This window comes from Lineus longissimus, chromosome 12 (assembly GCF_910592395.1).
Source record: "Lineus longissimus chromosome 12, tnLinLong1.2, whole genome shotgun sequence".
In the NCBI taxonomy this organism is placed as follows: Eukaryota; Metazoa; Nemertea; class Pilidiophora; order Heteronemertea; family Lineidae; genus Lineus; species Lineus longissimus.
The window spans coordinates 9,717,241-9,736,821 of NC_088319.1; positions in this window are offsets into that span (position 1 = coordinate 9,717,241).

Here is a 19,581-nt window from a genome sequence, read left to right on the forward strand (position 1 = left end):
GCCGTTTCATATTTGGAAGACGACCAATCAGCGGCCGCGAAATTAGTGACGTCACGCAGAGGCTTGGCGATTGACTTTCTAGTATTAGAAATGAACAGATGTGGGCTAAAGAGTAAAAGTAATACAAGAAATTGGCTGATATTTGTTTTTACAAACCATGTATTCAGTTCAACAATTTTTCTTGCAGACCGAGATTGTGCACAAGTTGAATACTATACATCATCATTATCAGACAGTGCCATTGATTTTGGTAAGTAAAACGATATCAACAATACTCTGGACCAAACATGATGGCTACTTGAAGAAGCTTGGCGGACCAATACATTTAGCCAAATTTCAGCTTGGTGAAATACCAGCTGTTGCATCGTATCATTGAGGGCCTACATGTAGGTACATTAGAAAGCTGCTGAGAAGTAAACCTTAAGTTGAGGTACCATTTTCATTTACAAGTGAACCGTACCTCTTGTCTTATGTTACAAGTTCTTCTATCAAGCATCACCCACCAAAACTAGCTGTTATTGGCATGTCAATAGATTCCAAGTGAAATATTCTAAACAGAATGCATGTCACCTGATCAAGGCGTATCATATAGTTAACAGGCGTAAACAATTGACTGTACTACGAAGTCCAGGGGTATCAACCATAACAAGCATACTGATACCAAAAAGACTGCAAAGTATACATCAGAGGCGCATTAACAGTGCATCGTACTTCATACATAAACCAGGTGTATCAAACCCGACAGGCATATACATAAGTCAGGAATTGTCAACAAATTTGACATCCAACTCCTCAGGTGCATCCTATCGTCAACACTAACAGGCACACAAGTAACCCCAAGTGACTATAGAGTGATTCATCTGGAGTTGACTGCATATATACCAGGCGCAATTTCTATTCTCAGGCAGGTACATTCAACATGAATTATGTGTATTGTACATTAATCTGCATAGTGTACATGTAAGTGTAACTATTGAAGTATACTCACTCAGCTGTTGCTTTACCTGCAAGATTGAATACACTGAGGCAGCCGAATATTATTAGTATTGTATCTGAATCAACAAGCATAGAACTTCACAATGGGAATCTCTTTGACACAATATCGATTATGCATTGGCCTTTATCATTTGTCAGGCACTAGCAAAAAGGTCAGGCATGGTGTTAGTGTTACAATGGAGTACATACTTTTCCATTGCATTTATAGACACTTGTACAGCTTGCTATTTACTCGGTTGAAAATAAGAATTACTCTCGTGCATGTCAAATATGCCACTGTGTTGACTTGGCAAATATATCAGGCATATTGTTGCCGACTGTTGGAAGAGGCTAATGATATAGAATCAAATCCTGGGCCTAATAATCAGCAGTCCATTAATACTAGTTGTTCATGTCTTGTACATGGTCACTATCACCAGGGGTCACCCATGTTCTCTGAATTATCTCGAGGCAAAGAGTGCGTTCCAACTGCTCTAGTGTCGATTCTATACACCAATATCCAGAAGTATTAAGGTAGCAGGAAGGGTTGGGCGTTTGTGATTTCTGAGTCTGAGGGGGTTGGTGTCTGTTGACTGTGCTTTAAGAGAGACTAGGCATGGCGCCAGTCTCTCTTAAAGCACAGTCAACAGGCATTTGGTCTCAGGATTTGGGTTTTGATTGCCATGACTGTACCCCTGTAAAAGTCAGAGGAGGAGAAGTTTGGAATGATGAAAGCATTGAAGAAGAAGAAATGTTATTATTGAGGAAAGCAAAATTTATTATGAGACTAGAAGGCAGTGTCCTGACTTGATTATTTTGAAAATGGCGGTCTGAACACATTAAAAGGTGGAACATGGCATTTTATCGACTTTGAAGTGTTCCGCAGTTAAAGGGAGACTATAGGCAGCAGCTAGGTAGGCAAGATAAAGTCATACAAATTTGCCAATAGGGGTCAGTCATATCTCTAGGCATGGCGCCAGTCTCTCTTAAAGCACAGTCAACAGGCATTTGGTCTTAGTATTTGGGTAAGTACAGAATCAAGGCAGCTCAGAGAGCAATGATTGAACGATGCTGTGGACAAGTCCAACAATACTGCATCAGTCACGACCAACTTCTCATCAGAAAGCGTCACCACCAGCATATTCAATGTTCAGTTCCAACCTGTACCAGTCCAATGCACGCCTGTCATGGTCAGCAGTGGTCAGCTTAGCGCGATATGGAACATTCTTCCGAAACTCAAGCGAGGGAAGTCTGCTCATTAGCCTATCTCGCGCACTGCTCCTTCTTGTCAAACATCGTAGTGAAATCGTGGTACAGTGGGGCGTCCTCGAGGATTGCAGCTGGTCGGACAGATGTGAGGTGGAATGTGGGCGGCTGCACTTCTTCGTTGATGTGCGATGGCAGATAGCACAGTTGTTGCGTTGCATGACAGCTGAAAGTGAATGTGATATCATAGAACTGAGGCGTATGCAATGAGACTATAGGTGAAGTAGAAGCAAGGAGTGAAATGGGCCATCTTCCAGTGACTATAATATACAGAGTAAGGGCGCTGGGTGTTGTTAGATTCAGCATTGAATGTATTCCTCGTACAAGCGTGAATAGTGTGGACATACAGTGAGAGGTGAGAGACCCCTATTGACTACTTCTTGTAACTTTATCTTGGATATTATATTAGTATTGAACTTCTAGCCATGGAATATGAAGAAATTGAAGTTGTAGGCATGGAATATGAAAAATTATTCAACGGTGAAAGACATTATTCCATGAGGCTTTGCCGTGATCGCAAAGGACGCGACGCGATTGGTTCACATGCTAATGAGGTATGATAATGATAATTACCTCTATAATGCTACTTGGATAGCGACTGTGTCGTTCATTGCAACAGTGGTCTATGTCAATGTGTGCCTGCAATGTCAATGAAGTATGATGAGGTGATGACGATAGTGCAATTATTAAATATTGGCAAGAGATCATACTACAACATAGGTCTTGTTTTTGACAGATGACTGTGCGACATTCCCATTGGGTCTTGTGAGAGTCAGCGCTGCATGTATTCCTTGTACAAGCTTGAATAGTTGTGACGGACTTTGAGGGGTGAGAGACCCCTATCGGCTACTTCGTCTAACTTTATCTTGCCTACCTAGCTGCTAGCAATAGTGCCCCTTTATCAAGAGTGAAACCCACTGTGCGGGGCTTAGAAATTACCTTTATAATCCTAGTTGGATAACCACTGTGTAGATGATTTGAAGAGTGCTCTGTGGATGTGTGCCTGTAATGCCAATGAAAGTATCATGAGGTGATGACGATAGTGGAATGACGAAATATTGGAAAGAGATCTATTCCTAGAAGAACATATGTCCTGTTTTGACTAGGTGGTCAGTGAGCACTGCGTGTAACATGGTGGAGGCAGCGGAGATAATAACTGTGTCGAAAGTATTGTTATAGGGCCTTCCCTAGGCCCATGGGGTTAAATTTACAATCCACGATTGAAAAGACGTAGTTTGATCGCATTCAACTATAAATCCATTGAACAGTTGTGTTCCTTTAGTCAACCGATGACCTTTTGTTGGGCCATGATCGGGGATTGTAAACTGTAAATGTATTATGGACTGGGAGACGGGGGAAACACAAGTGAAATAGACCAAAACAAGCGATTTTGGGGCTTAGGTTTAGACGCATGCCCCACATGCGCCATGCGGGATTATACGGTTCATGTGAACTTGTTGACATCTACATGATCTAGTGCTGTTATTGGTCATGTCATGGTACATGGTAGGCCTAATCATCATGGCTATATGTTTCAGGAAAAGCTCGGAGTAAAATGAACTGCCGATGAATAATGATGTTGTTCATGTTTACCATGTTTACTAGTAGGCCCTACATAGCCATAGGGTATGCACTGGCCAGTGCACTTTCTGCACGTCGTCATGGTCATGTACGTGATACCTTGCATATTTTGATTTTTGAATGCACATGCTTTTTGGGCAAAATCACTTGTACCAACACTAATGAATAATGTCTTCTTATCCCTATGACTCCATACACAGTGAGGGCATTGTCCCATTCCCATCAAATGGTAACTTATTGTACCGTATTAGGGTGGAAGTTGGGGAGCAAATACCTACCGTTGCACGCCTGTCATAATCAGCAGTGATGAGCTTAGCGCGATATGGAACATTCTTCAGAAACTCAAGCGAGGGAAGTCTGCTCATTAGCATATCTCGCGCACTGCTCCTTCTTGTCAAACATCGTAGTGAAATCGTAATGGAAAACGTCTGGCTTTGCGCCAGACGTTGAGACTAATAAGTGAAGAACTAATAGGTAAAGAACTTCTACTTGCGCGAGACTGCTCTGATAAAATTATCATTGCAGAGACTACGGTGACGTACACATATATTTTTTACAATCAAAAATGCCCTCAAAAGACGACATGGAATGATTATTTTATTGATATTTCCTACTATATACCTTCAAATTATCACTTTATACAAATAGATCGGCGTTAGGTCGCATGCTTTTCTTTCCTGGTGACACTATAAAGCAAAATAGTTGCAACCCAGTAAATGCGCTATAAGTCCAATAATAAGTGACGGTGACCCGTTATAAATGTTTCGCTAGCTTCGCTTTTTTGCCGCTACGCGGCGCGTTGGGCCCTTGCGTCAAGAACTTGCAAAATAAACAGTTGATGATGTACACAATATCTTATATATTATCTGCTATACCACCCTTTAACAGGGAACTGGATAACATATAGCTTTCCAATATTTTGACATTGGTACAGGTAACCGACCACATCATCGACATTCATTACAACGGAGGACAAAGAAGCTCAACTCAGATATTCTACACAGAATCTACCTCGTACCTCGCTTATCATATATTCTCTTATATTGTAACATTCGGCATTTTAAAATTGATACCACTCGCTTGTTCAGCATATACTCTTTTGTAAACCAATTACTTGTTATCAATGTAAATATTATTAATTGGTGCTAATAATTCATATCTTTAGCTTCATCGCAATTTGTTACAACCCAACCAAGAAGCTCAACTCGGATATTCTACACAGAATCTCTATTGTAACTCGTACATTCACTTATATTGACACATTGGGCATTTATAATTAATACCACTCACTTGTTCAATATACATGTATACTCATTTGTAAACCAATTACTTATTATCAATGTAAATATTCTTGATTGGTGCTAAAATTTCATATCTTTAGCGTTAGCGCAGTTCATTACAATGCAAGTCCAAGAAGCCAACAAAGAAGCTCAACTCGGATATTCTACACAGAATCTCTATTGTAACTCGTACATTCACTTATATTGTAACATTGGGCATTTAAAATTAATACCACTCACTTGTTCAATATACATGTATACTCATTTGTAAACCAATTACTTATTATCAATGTAAATACTCTTGATTGGTGCTAAAATTTCATATCTTTAGCGTTATCGCAGATCATTACAATGCAAGTCCAAGAACCTAAACTCTGACATTCTACACAGAAACTCTCTCCTCAGAACCGTGATATTATATATCCACTTGTATTGTAACAATTTAATACCACTCGCTTGATCAAAAGATACTGTAACCCTGGAAATTTTCGCAGGCTGTTTCATTTCGCCACCACTCGCTTCATCAAAAGATTCTGTAACCCTAGAAATTTCCGCAGGCTGTTTCATTTCGCTGATTTCGTGTCCCATTTTTCATGCCCGAATGTTAGACCCATCCGGAGGCTGTAAAAAATAAACTGGTGCTTTTCCAAGAAAAATATTTAGGAATATCCTTAGCCGCAAAATATAAATTTTTCTCATTGATTTTTGGCAAATCCACAAAAATAACCAGCCGCAAATATTTTCCGGGTTACAATACTCAATCACATGTTATATCAATGTAAATAATATTGATTGGTGCTACTGATTTCTACTTTTATATTCACAACAACTGACAATAAAAAACACCATGTTTTGTAATACATCCAGTCTTCATCTCCTATCCTTGAATCAACAAAGCTGCATTCACACTGGCACCGCAACCCAGATTGTAAGGCTCTCAATTCGGTTGGAGACCTCCAAACTTTTTTACCGAGTGCCTTTTTTTCCGTACCTTTTTTTCCAGTGCCTTTTTTCCAGTGCCTTTATTACCTACATTTAAGTAAAACATATATTGACAAATACAAACGTGCTACAACAGGGACATCAAATAGGCTAAAGCACTTAATTAACTGCCCTTTAAAAGACAACAATATGCATTAATAAGGCACAATTAAGTTACGTTGGTCGACACAGAGCACAGCGACAAAAGCTTGTCCAAGTGCATGTGTTCTGTACATTAAAAGAAGAAACTTGCTTAGATTTGTAAAAGTCTATGACCAAGCATGCCAAGGGCGGATCCAGACTTTTTAGAAAGGAGGGACGCAAGTGAAGGCTAAGCCTTAACATTGTAGGCGCGAACGGGGTACGGCGCGATCCGCGAACGGGGTACGGCGCGGTGCGTGAATATTCAAGGGGCCCCCACCAGGAAAAGTTGACAACTGGAAGCTCTGAAATGCGTTTCCTTGTATTTTAAGATCTTTTCTACCTCCATGTTTGATGGAATATTTTCTCTTTTGCAAGGCAAAAAATGGGCATAACTGCCGAAAAGGGTGGGTTGCTGCATGTACATTGTATTAACAGATTACTGGTTAAGGATAGGTTCGTTTATAGGACCAAAGACAGTGCCCAGATCCGCCACTGATGACCATGCGTTTGAGCAAGATAAAGACAGCGTAGCCTTTTCTGCAGTGCATATTCCGGTCAGTGCATATTCACAATGTTTTGAACTGTGAAACCATTTGACAGCACAATCTATTTGGGTGTCTATAAAACGAAGATTGAAGATTGCAGAATCTATATAACGCAGAGGTCAGAAAAAGGTGGAAAACTATATAATGAAGATTGAAGATTGCAGAATCTATAAAATGCAGAGGTCAGAAAATTTACATCTTAAACAGTCAGGCACTTGATTTTAGCATTTTCACATCTCTGAGAAACAAAGTCATTGAGAACAAAGTCATTTGAAACAATTCCGCACACTATCACTATTTTCAGAGTGTTGTGGTCAGATATATAAGGCCTTATGTACACAAAATCAACATCATGTACAGGAATTATTTTCATTTATTGACGTATCCCGCCTAAATTAAGGGGGAGGTATCTTCAAAGGGTATTGTACATGATCACATAGTATGAATCGATTATTAGTCACCCTTCATTGTTATTTTGCCACTGGAAAAACTATAAAATGAAGAATTCCCGAACTATAAAACGAAGATGCTCTCAAAAATAATTGAAGAAAATGTGTTATCAATTTCAAACTTTGGCAACATGATTTTCAAGCCAAAACGACCCTTTTCTATTGATTTCAACAAATTTAACACACTTTCATGAATTTTCAAAGGGGGTGTGGTCGGGTATATAGGCCTAATGTACACAAAATCAACATTATGTGCAGGAATTATTTTCATTTATTGACGTATTACGTCTAAATCGGGGAAGATGTATCTTTAAAGGGTACTGCACATGATCACATAGTATGAGTCGATTATTAGTCACCCTCATTGTTATTTTGCCATTAGAAAAACTATAAAATGAAGAACTCCCGAACTATAAAACGAAGATGCTCTCAAAAATCATTGAAAAAATGTGTTATCAATTTCAAACTTTGGCAACATGACTTTCAAGCCAAAACGACCCTTTTCTATTGATTTCAACAAATTCCACACACTTTCATTAATTTTCAGAGGGGGTGTGGTCGGGTATATAGGCATAATGTACACAAAATCAACATTATGTACAGGAATTATTTTCATTTATTGACGTGTTACGTCTAAATTAAGGGGGAGGTATCTTTAAAGGGTACTGCACATGATCACATAGTATGAGTCGATTATTAGTCACCCTCATTGTTATTTTGCCATTAGAAAAACTATAAAATGAAGAACTCCCGAACTATAAAACGAAGATGCTCTCAAAAATCATTGAAGAAAATGTGATCAATTTCAAACTTTGGCAACATGACTTTCAAGCCAAAACGACCCTTTTCTATTGATTTCAACAAATTCCACACACTTTCATTAATTTTGATAGGGGGTGTGGTCGGGTATATAGGCCTAATGTACACAAAATCAACATTATGTACAGGAATTATTTTTATTTATTGACGTATTAGGTGTAAATTAAGGGGGAGGTATCTTCAAAAGGTACTGCATATGATCACATAGTATGAGTCGATTATTAGTGACCCTCATTGTTATTTTGCCATTAGAAAAACTATAAAATGAAGAATTCCCGAACTATAAAACGAAGATGCTCTCAAAAATCATTGAAAAAAATGTGTTATCAATTTCAAACTTTGGCAACATGACTTTCAAGCCAAAACGACCCTTTTCTATTGATTTCAACAAATTCCACACACTTTCATTAATTTTCAGAGGGGGTGTGGTCGGGTATATAGGCCTAATGTACACAAAATCAACATTATGTACAGGAATTATTTTCATTTATTGACGTATTACGTCTAAATCGGGGAAGATGTATCTTTAAAGGGTACTGCACATGATCACATAGTATGAGTCGATTATTAGTGACCCTTCATTGTTATTTTGCCATTAGAAAAACTATAAAATGAAGAACTCCCGAACTATAAAACGAAGATGCTCTCAAAAATCATTGAAGAAAATGTGTTATCAATTTCAAACTTTGGCAACATGACTTTCAAGCCAAAACGACCCTTTTTAATGTATTTTTGGTACTTTGGTTGCTGGACTTGGGTTTTCCCGCAGTTAGGAGCTGGGGTCAAATTGATGGTCTATTGTTTATGGGTGCTGTTTTAGTCAGAGCTAGCCCTTGATTATGAAGGAATTTTCAAATGAAGGTGACCATGGTCTGTTTATGTGCTCACCACAGCTTTCAATACTTGATGTATCTGAAGAGGCACGCTGAACCTGACATGGCCTTATCAAGGAGCTGCTCACGATGCTGAACTTCTAGCTTGCCTGTCGACGAAGTGCCTTGCCCGAGACATTTGGAAGCCGACATGTGAAGGCCTATCTGAGTTCTCCTTCTTCTCCGTATAAAAAGGGGCATATTGCTGACTAAGGAACGAGGCATATTGACATTGCCTCATCATCTCTATCGGACCAATTGATTCACTTTTTATGCACACATACAGCACGCCACAGCTAGGTCCGAGTTTGTGGACAAATGGTTTGTTTAATTTGCCTCTTCAATATTGCTCCTTTGATATTGCATTAGATTTTCATTGCAATTCAATCTATTCAAGATATAGCCCATTTGAACCTGCCTGCGCCACGGGTATAATGCTAGTAAATCATAAAGATGCTAGGTTTCTTCATTCTTATACCTGAAATAATATTATTTGATCAGAGATACAATGTAAACCCTTCCGTAACCGAAGTTATAGCTAGAAGGGGCTATAAATACATACCCCATTTAACTTATACATTGTATGTCAAAATTTGGCTGAGTCCAATGGCGGTCCTGACAGATTCAAGTTAGCAATGGTTATCTCGCAACGACAAGTATGCAGCCGGTCTGCTTCTTCAAGTTCACTTCACGTTTAAGCTCAGACTCTTTCACCATATTTGGATCACCTTTCTTATAGTATTAGAGCCAATCATCGCACTTTCTATTGACCTCATGTACCACCTTTTATATGTATGTGTGATAATAAATCAGAGTTAGTTTAGTCTTTGTACAAGAATCATGTCTGCTGTATATGGCTGGCGCGAGTGGACAAAATTTAGAATTAATTAACGGCATAAATAGGAATTGTGGTGCACCATAAATCAACGAATCAAAACATCGGATCTGGTGAATTATGCCGCGGCAGAATTCATAATTATGCCACGGCATAAATAGGAATTGTGGTGTGACCAATCAGAAGGTGTCAATCGTTTTATTTATGGTGTGGCATAAATCTCACTTCCGTCCACAATTCCTATTTATGCCGCGGCATAATTCACGAGATCCGATGTTTTGATTGGTTGATTTATGGTGCACCACAATTCTGATTTACTTCCGTCCTCCTTAAATGACACTTCCGTCCACAATTCCTATTTATGCAGTGGCATAATTCACGAGATCCAAGGTTTTGATTGGTTGATTTATGGTGCACCACAATTCCGATGTATGCCGTGGCATAATTATGAATTCTGTCCACTCGCGCCTATGGCAAGCGGAGTGTCCAGTAATTAAAAAAACCTAGATTTATTCAAAAAACCTGGTTTTTAGCTCACCTCTTAGCAGAGGTGAGCTTATCCCATACCGTGGCGTCCGTCGTCCGTCGTCGTCGTCGTCGTCGTCGTCGTCGTCGTCGTCGTCGTCGTCGTCGTCGTCTGTCGTCCGTTAGCAGGGCACGTTTCGTAACTGTTAGAGCTATTGAGTTGAAACTTGGTACACTTGTACCCTTATGTAATGACACCTGGGAGACCAAGTTTCGGTCCGATTCGTTTCATGGTTTGGCCACCAGGGGGCCAAACGTTAAAAGTGAAAATATGCAATATCTCCCTTAATAGTAGTCGGGAAATTTTGAAAAAAATATGGTAGGTACTTCTAGCAAAGGTGCATCATATATCCTCCGGGTTTTTGATTTGCCCTCCTTTTCAAGGTCACAGAGGTCAAATGGTGTAAATTAGCCGTTAGGATGTAACGATGGCACGTTTCTAAACTGCAATGACTATTGATACCAAATTTGGTACACATTTACCCCTTAGTCAGGTGATCTCAGGGACCAAAGTTTGGTCCAATATGATTCACCACTTGACCACCAGGGGGCAAAATCCAAAAACCTTAAAAATGTGATTATTCCTTAACTTCTTGCCCGATTGCCACCAATTTGATATCATGGGTACATCTAACCACCATACAGTATATGTCACACAGGTTTTTAATTTGACCTTCTTGTCAAGGTCACAGAGGTCAAATGGCGTAAATTCGCCGTCAGGCCGTAACTATGGCATGTTTCTTAACTGCAATGACTATTGATCACAAATTAAGTACACATGTACCCCTTGGTCAGGTGATCTCAGGTACCGAAGTTTGGTGCGATCTGATTTGCCGTTTGGCCTCCAGGGAGGGGGCCAAATCCTAAATTCTTCAAAATGCCATTATTCCTAGTAATGACTTGCCCGATTGGCACCAATTTTATATCATAGGTACATCTAATTCTAACATCCATTCAATGTGTCACCCGGGTCTTCTTTGATTTGACCTACTTTTCAAGGTCACAGAGGTCGAATGTACTGTAAATTGGCCATTTTGGGGAAATTGTAATTGCTTGACCTACATCAAACCTAACACTACATGACACAAGACCATGCTCTTTATCCATCTTTCCTCCACATGAGGTGAGCACAATGGCCCTGGCCATTTCATTTACCTAATAAACTAAGTTTATTTGGAAAAAATATAGGTTTTTTAAAAACAACCTTGTTTATTAGCTAATAAACCGAGTTTCTTTAATAAAACCAAGTTTTTTTACCTAATAAACCTTGTTTCTATCCACAAATGTCAAGTTGAACAAATAAACTTGGTTTTATTCCCTAAAATATAAGTTTTTCATCCAGTGGTAATAAACTTAGTTTTATAGCAAAGAATCTTGGTTAATTAACAATAACTGGACAAATGGCTTATAAACCTACCTTTTTACGTAAAAAAACTTGGTTTTATACAAAACAACTTAGTTTTTTGCAATAAAACCTGGTTTTATGGTAAAAAATGTAGGTTGTTTTGAATAACTGGACAAACGGCGTGCAAAAACCTACTTTCTATCGAGAAACTTGTATTTTCTACCTCGCCCCATGTACACAAATCCGCGATGTTATCGGGACGAGGATGGGCAACCTCGGCACCACGTGGTACTACTGCCCTGTAACCAGTGCGATTCTTGCGCTAGCGGCAGCACATGTAGCATACAATCCGGTATCACTATTGAACCTCGTTCCTAGTCATCATGATCACCGCATTCATACATGGGAAAGCTTTGGAATGCTGCACTGCACTGCACTCTGTAAACTAGTTAGTGAGACCCTAACCTAATCCCAGATAACTCAATGTAGGTAGGATCGAGGTTTAAAAATGTAAGTTTTCTAATAAACCAGGTTTTTTTTTAAAAACTAGGTTTATTAGTAATAAACTTAGTTTTTTAAAATAAACTAGGTTGTTTTGGTAATAAACCTTGTTTTATTGAATAAATTGACATTTCTGTACAGAAACTTAAATTTTATACGATTATGTGGTAAAAAACCAAGTTTTTTAGGTAATAAACCAGGTTTTTTAGCATAAAATGTTAGTTTGTGTTAAAAAACCTACTTTATTAGGAAAGAAAGTAAAAAAACTTGGTTTTATTAAAGAAACTCGGTTTATTAGCTAATAAACAAGGTTGTTTTAAAAAAAAACTTATATTTTTTCCAAATAAACTTAGTTTATTAGGTAAAAAACAATTTTTTTTTGAATAAATCTAGGTTTTTTTAATTACTGGACACTCCGCTTGCCATACGCGCCAGCCATAGCTGTTGGCCATTCTTGATAGAAATACCCCTGACTGATCAATAAGAAGATACGTCTCAACAGGATAGGCGAGGTTGATTGTAGCTATACCTGGAATCTTCACTGTAGAAAAGTTCTGAATCAGTCATACAAAGTCAGCAGTTTGCTGATCGCGTCCGATCCAGGGATTGCGTGCAGTAATATGTGTCATTCTGCTCCGATGGTTCACCAAACTAGGCTATGTCATTTTGTATTATCAAACACTGTACTCTAAAAGATGCTTTGTTCGTACGAATCGTTGGCGTTCTCATTTATAGAAGGATGTATATGGTATCGTAACCAAACAACAGGAAATCCAACATTTCTTAGAAACTACTGTGAGGGGTTACAAAGCGGATGAATCCACGAAAACTCTTTAAGCTTCCATACCAATGTATTTTGTTTTACAAGGATGAATAAGTTTCGTCGTTGTACCGAAAAATTTTGTCTGGTATTTTGTGAGAAAGTTAGTTCAGATGATGAGATTTTGGTCATTTTGAAGCATGGGCATAAACAGAGCGTATCCTTATTTAGGCGACTTTCACTTTGGTCCGTTTGCATCTTTGCCATTGATAACCACAAATTGGACACATCAGCCCTGAGAGGTCATTCCCAGCCGGGAGCAGCATCGATCCCGCTTCATCAGCAGGGTGAGAATTGGATTTCGGAGCATTTGCTGGTGTCGTGTTGAGTATGATCTGCCTAGATAGTGTTGAATTGCAGGTTCGGTAGTTTTTTATTCAAATTGTGGACTATTCACACTTTTTGTGTGTGCCAGTGTTTTTTTTTTGTAAAGATCAATGCACTAACATAAGAAAGCGTTGCCTTCGATTAAATGCTGAATCATAGTAAAAAACAGCTGTGTCAGCAGAGTAAGCTTCGCTGATAATCGAACTTCAGGCAAGGGCTGTCGTGTCGTTCAGTCCGGATGGCTCCTGGGCGAATTTATAGTAACGTCGCTTTGTTATTCTTGAGGTTCTCACTCCACGTGCTACTTTGAAGTCAACATGCCGAGTGCCGCAAAGTACGATTTACCCTTGAATGACGGTATTTGACATGAAGGTTTCAACGTAATGCAAGCGTAGATTACTTTGTTGAAATCTTATTTTATTATGATCTCTGGCGGTGAAGAAATCCAGTCCCAAAAGAAGCTATGTTGCCTAACCCTGAATGCTGCGCCATTTTCATCACACGATGTTCCATTTTTCAAGACCCATTGATATTATTGTTGTTAGTTCTCATGTTTCTTTACAGTTGAACCACAGTTAAAGCACATGAAGCATGTAAACGCAGAAAGAAGCCAAATCGTTTGATGCTGGTACAAATCGTCGACCTCAAGTCATTTCTGCACGGGTGATATCACAAGGGCATTGTGTCTTAAATTAATGGTTGTACGGCTAAAAGCTGCTTCAACCTCGCGGCACCGCCTTAACCGGCAAACATCTAATTTATGAAAACAGCATAGCTGCAATACAATCTACGATGATGATGTCGCGTAACTTCAAATAACGTAATTTTGAAGAAGGCAGATGCTGGTCAATCCTAGCCAACCCGATGAAGCGTAGAGGAGCAGAACAAAGACCTTGATTATATACATGTACAATAAACCACAGTTTACAGGAGCAAGAGTAGCCTTGCCAGCAACGCAAACATCTAACATATTCATGGAAACACACGCTGCATGGTAACAAAACTCCCTCAAGGGAGTGTGATAGGACCACTTCTTTTCGTGATATACGTAAATGACCTCCCGACCGAAGAGGCAAATGAATAACAAATGTTTGCAGATGATGCAACGGCGTATGGGGTCGCAATTTCAGTAGAAACGGAGGCGGTATGCCAAGCAGACTTGGGATCATTGGAAAAGTGGTCAGGGATATGGCAGATGAGTTACAATCTGGACAAGTGTAAACATATGAGATTGGGTAACATGCCTCTACAAAGTCAGTATCACTTAAGTAACCCGGATGGCTCACCACATTACCTAGAATCGGTCGAGATGGACGGAGAAGAACCTAGGAATAATTGTAGACTCGAACCTGTCATTTGAACAACACATTGATAAAATCGTAAAGACTGCAAACGAAGCACTTGGAACTATGAAAAGGACGTTCAGTTACATGAATCACAGTATTTTCACCCTCCTATATAAAGCGCTTGTGAGAACTCATCTGGAGTATGGACAGGAAGTATGGAGCCCGGTTAAGAAAGGCTGTATAGACAAACTAGAGAAGGTCCAGCGTAGGGCAACGAAGCTTGTTAGAAACCTAAAAAACTTGCCTTATAAAGAACGATTAAGACGCCTCAAGTTGCCGAGTCTTCGACATAGGAGATTGAGGGGCGACATGATTATCTTGTTCAAAATAACACATGGATACTTAGAGACGAGGCGCGAAATACCATACAGCACAAACAGAAACCGCCGGGCCATCCGCTCAAGCTGGAGCCAACCCGTTTCACAAACAGGGCTAGGTCTCGCTTCATCACAAACAGGTCGGTGTCAGAGTGGAATAAGCTGTCAGAAGAGGTAGTCATGGCGCCATGGATCGAATGCTTCAAAAGCCGACTAGATAGCCACTGGGCAGCGAAGGACATATATTCGTACTGATGATGGAATGGTTGTTCTTAGTTCTAGCTATTATGTAATATGGAAACTGACTTAAATGTGTTGACGGTGTAAATATGTGCATAAGTTTATTGGACACTTTACCCGCACTAGCATGCGTACTCCACCCAAAAAGATATGTTTTACTTGAGACGACTAACAGGAGGCAAAGACCCAGGAGAGCCACGAAGCCGCTATTGATGATGATGATGATGAAAACTGATGACGTCGCTTTAGTTCGTTCGATCGTTCCGTAAGAGACGTTCTGATTGGTCCAAAATTCAGGCTACTTGCCGGGCAAAAATAGCTTCTGGGGCGGAAAATGTCAAGGTTTTGGCTGAGTGATTAAGCGGTTTCAAACTACATTTGTATTGCGGGTCAAGATGGTAAACCCAAAGAATTTTACCAAAAAAGAGAAACGCCAAATTCCCTATCTTTCATTGAAGCAAGAAATTCTAAGATAGTTCCTGATCTATATATTTACTTTTTGGATTATTAACGGCCTGGTGGCTAGTCGAATCTGCTTGGAGGCACATTGAGTCGAATACATTTTCAGAATTTAAACAGGGATAGGTTCGTACACGAGAAAGGCAACAATCAATTTAAAAAGACGACGGCAAAATGTCCTGCTCGTTTTCATTTGAAATTACCACCATGCCAGATTTAATTCAATAAAATATCCCATGTTTGAAAATCGACAACCAACCTCTGTAATATACGTTGTCTCTACGTAAAAACTCCCGATAGTTGGCCAGTGTGGCAGATTCATAAATGTAATGCATGATTCTGCACGAGACTGACTACTGAGTAATGTTCATGGACTACATTATGTATGACGTATATTGGGACTCGCAGCATAAAGTCGGAGGCGGAGCTATAATATAATACTGAGCCAAATGAATATTAGCAATTACCCGTGCTCGATCCATCGGGGCATGGACACATTGGAGTGTTCGGTATTTGGAGGAAGGAATAACCAATAGAAAGAAACATTTGTATTTCATATTGATTATAATTTGGCCGTTATTTGTCGCTTCGAAAGAACAATATATACTGGTTATTTTGGTGTAAATTGCGTTGCACTGCAGTTATGCGCCAGGAATCCTGGCCCAGTGCATCCGTCTTCGGCAAACTATTTGACCCTTAGCTGGCTCACTGACGCCCTCTCAGTCCTGAAATCGCTGCAAAATCCCAGAAAGGAAGATAATAACGACCTCCTCAAAGCATTGAAAGACCTCTATTTAAGTAGGAAAAAAGTAGTTCTACCGTGGATTCCAGCCCACTGCAACGTCAAGGGGAACGAAAAGGCGGACCAACCAGCCAAGGAGGGAGGCAAAAAAGACCAATGTGACCTATCCCTTTCCTACAGCGAGGCCAAAACCGAACTTAAACAAGGATATCGGAAGAAGTGGAAGGAAGAGCATCCTGGACACGATGAAGGAGACAGCTTCTACCAACTGACAAGAAGGGAGCAGGTCCTAATATTCAGACAGCGAACCGGACACAGCAGGCTAAAACACCACCTGTTCACTAAATTCCGCATCGGTGAGAGCGACACCTGCATATGCAATCAAGAGCCCATGACTGCTGAGCACATACTGGGAAGATGCTTAAGTTTTGCAGACCTGAGGAAGGAGACCTGGCCAGAGGGAACACGAATCCAGTTATATGGAGATCTCCAGCAGCTACGCAGGACCACCGACTTTATGATAAAATCCGGACTGACTGTCTAAAACTGTTTAACACCGTGTTCCATTGTTTTTATACAAATTTTCTTGTTCACTTCTTTTTTTCCTGGGCGGCAAAGAAAAGGTTCGCCCAACATTAGAATTGGGGGGAATATATATATATATTTATTCTGGCAACGACTTGAAAATGAATGTTCCGCTTTTGTCAACGCCGCACTCTGGAACATGGACGATTCCGAACTCTCAGCAACCCTTCTTGGGACGCAAGTTGATCATCTTGACTACAGCGATAACATTCATATGCTGAAAATTGATGCAGAATGCTGGATGGTATACTAACTAGCTACATAGTATACGACCTTACCTAGTAAATGTAACACTTTGTGTCATTTCATTTAACTTTCATTTCTAAGCGTTTATGCTATTCGTTTTAAATTTTGTCTTCTTATCTAAGGAGGAATAAACAAATATATATCAGTCATGTCCAAGCACCTTTTTACGGTAGTGATAAATGATTGTAGGATTCTTTCTGATGTATGAACTGCGAGATAAAAGAAGTATTCCATTTGTACTGATTGCAAATATTGGATATTGGTAATGGCTATCTACAAACACTTCGAAACCGGGAACTGTTGTCAAATGCATTAAATTCTTTGTTACACCCTATATAATCACTGTGCTGCCACTACAAAAAACTTAAAGTTGAAGAGAGAGTGTGCTGTTGTAATGGGACTTCAATAGAAGAAGAGGTTCATTTTCTGCTCGTCCAAAATAGGATGCTTCAAGGCAAGATTTTTTCTCAATTATCAGTGAGAACAAAATCAACTTTTCAGGTCTCTCACCAGAAAATAAGTTTATCTTGCTCCTTTCAAATGAGGACCCTATGATTTGTCAGCTGTCTATATTTGTGCAGAAAAATAAATGCTTCTCTGAACGGATAAAATAAGGACCTCCTCTTCTATCTAAATATTCCAGGCTTGACCCCGGTAGACTTGATAGACTTTACATTGTTATCCTTATTCTTGTGAACTGTAGTGTATGACGTCATTTTTAGAATAATAAATATAACGAAAGATTGTATGAATCCTTTTGTCTGAATTCGTCGAACTCTCTCCCAAATTATGTTACAACTATAGGAAGTAATGCAGAACGGAGCTGAAGCATGCAAAACTATAGGCCTAATCCACAATACACATTTTTTAACTGTAAGGAGGGGGATATTTACCAGGGGGATTTTTACTTGAGAATATTTACTGGCGGGATTTTTACGGGGATTTTTACCTACATTTGGCTGCTCTAACAGTAAAACCATTACCAACTCTATAAATATGTCCGGGTGCTAACTTTTTTGTCCGGTTGCTGCGCCTGGACAAAAACCATAGTGGAGAACTCTGCGGGCCACTGCGGCCGGAGTGTTGTAAAAAATTGCCAATTCTTTAGGTCTCACAAGCCAGTGCGGAGAAAGTATCCAGCTGAACCAACGAGTAGTCCCAGGTCTGGGATGCGAAGCATCTTCTGGAATCCTTCTGAGGTCAATCCTTTGTCCATAACCATGCACCAAGGGGAGATGTTTAAAGCACTTTCGATGGATTTTATTTGATAGTTGCCACTAAGTGGCGCCACCTTTTGTACCACACGGGTCCTAGAAATGGTGTGAAATTGTTCCAAAATAGGCCTGATGTGTGTCAAGTTCGCCTATTCATAGATCGATGAAATAATATTTATTTCTTCGTTAAGCAACAGCCATGTGATAGCCAGGGGAATACTATTCTTAAATCAAATAAAAAAAACATATGAGTGTTGCGGCTTTTCATTTATTAAATTTGACTTGAAGTGAAACGACAGGAATAGACTATCGCGAAGGTATTGTTGTATAATTATGGGCGAGGTATTGTTATAACTGCCACACCCTACTCACTTTTAGGTTCGTAGAGACCTAGCGACGCATTTAAGAGCAATTTCGACGGATTTAATGCGAATACATAAGGTGGCGCCCCCTGTAAACGGTCAAAAATTGGCAAAAAATGTTCTCAATGCGTTGCTGGAGACATAATGAAATTTTCTTCATTCACGTGAGAATGGCCACTGTAAGAATTATACAGGAAGAAATGTATAATATTTGGGATTTTCCCTGATTGTCCGGCCCAATTGGCAATATTGCCATTTGGGATGGTCAACAGAGCCAGGAGCCAATGCGACGCTTATGACTTATTCAAAGAAATAAATTGCCCGATTTAACATCCTTCAGAATCAGAGGAATCGGGCGTTTCCAGTGATATACGACAGAAATGGGTTGTCCTCATGCAATCACATTTGAAACGCATTTTAAAATGACCGGTATTATTTACCCGACCGTCGGATCTACATTGAAGGAAATCGGTCTTGTTGACCCGACCGTCGGATCTCGAGTGAAGGAAATCGGTCCTTTGTACACGACGGTCGGGGCATGATACTGCCCCTAGCGGAGAGTTGGGCAACCAAACTACAACACCAGAACTTGGTCTGAGGTGTAGTGGGAGAAACGGTCCTCGAACAGAAGCAGGAGAAAGGGATACTAGTATGTATGGCCCGCTTGACCTACATCCGCCGCCATTGTTTCCCCCAATTTTCCGCTCACTAACCCTAGTGGCGGCTTCGGGAACGTTGGCCACCCGATGACGTCATCAACTGAGTCGTCGGGTCAATAGATGAATAGCGCGGGGAATCTTGACTC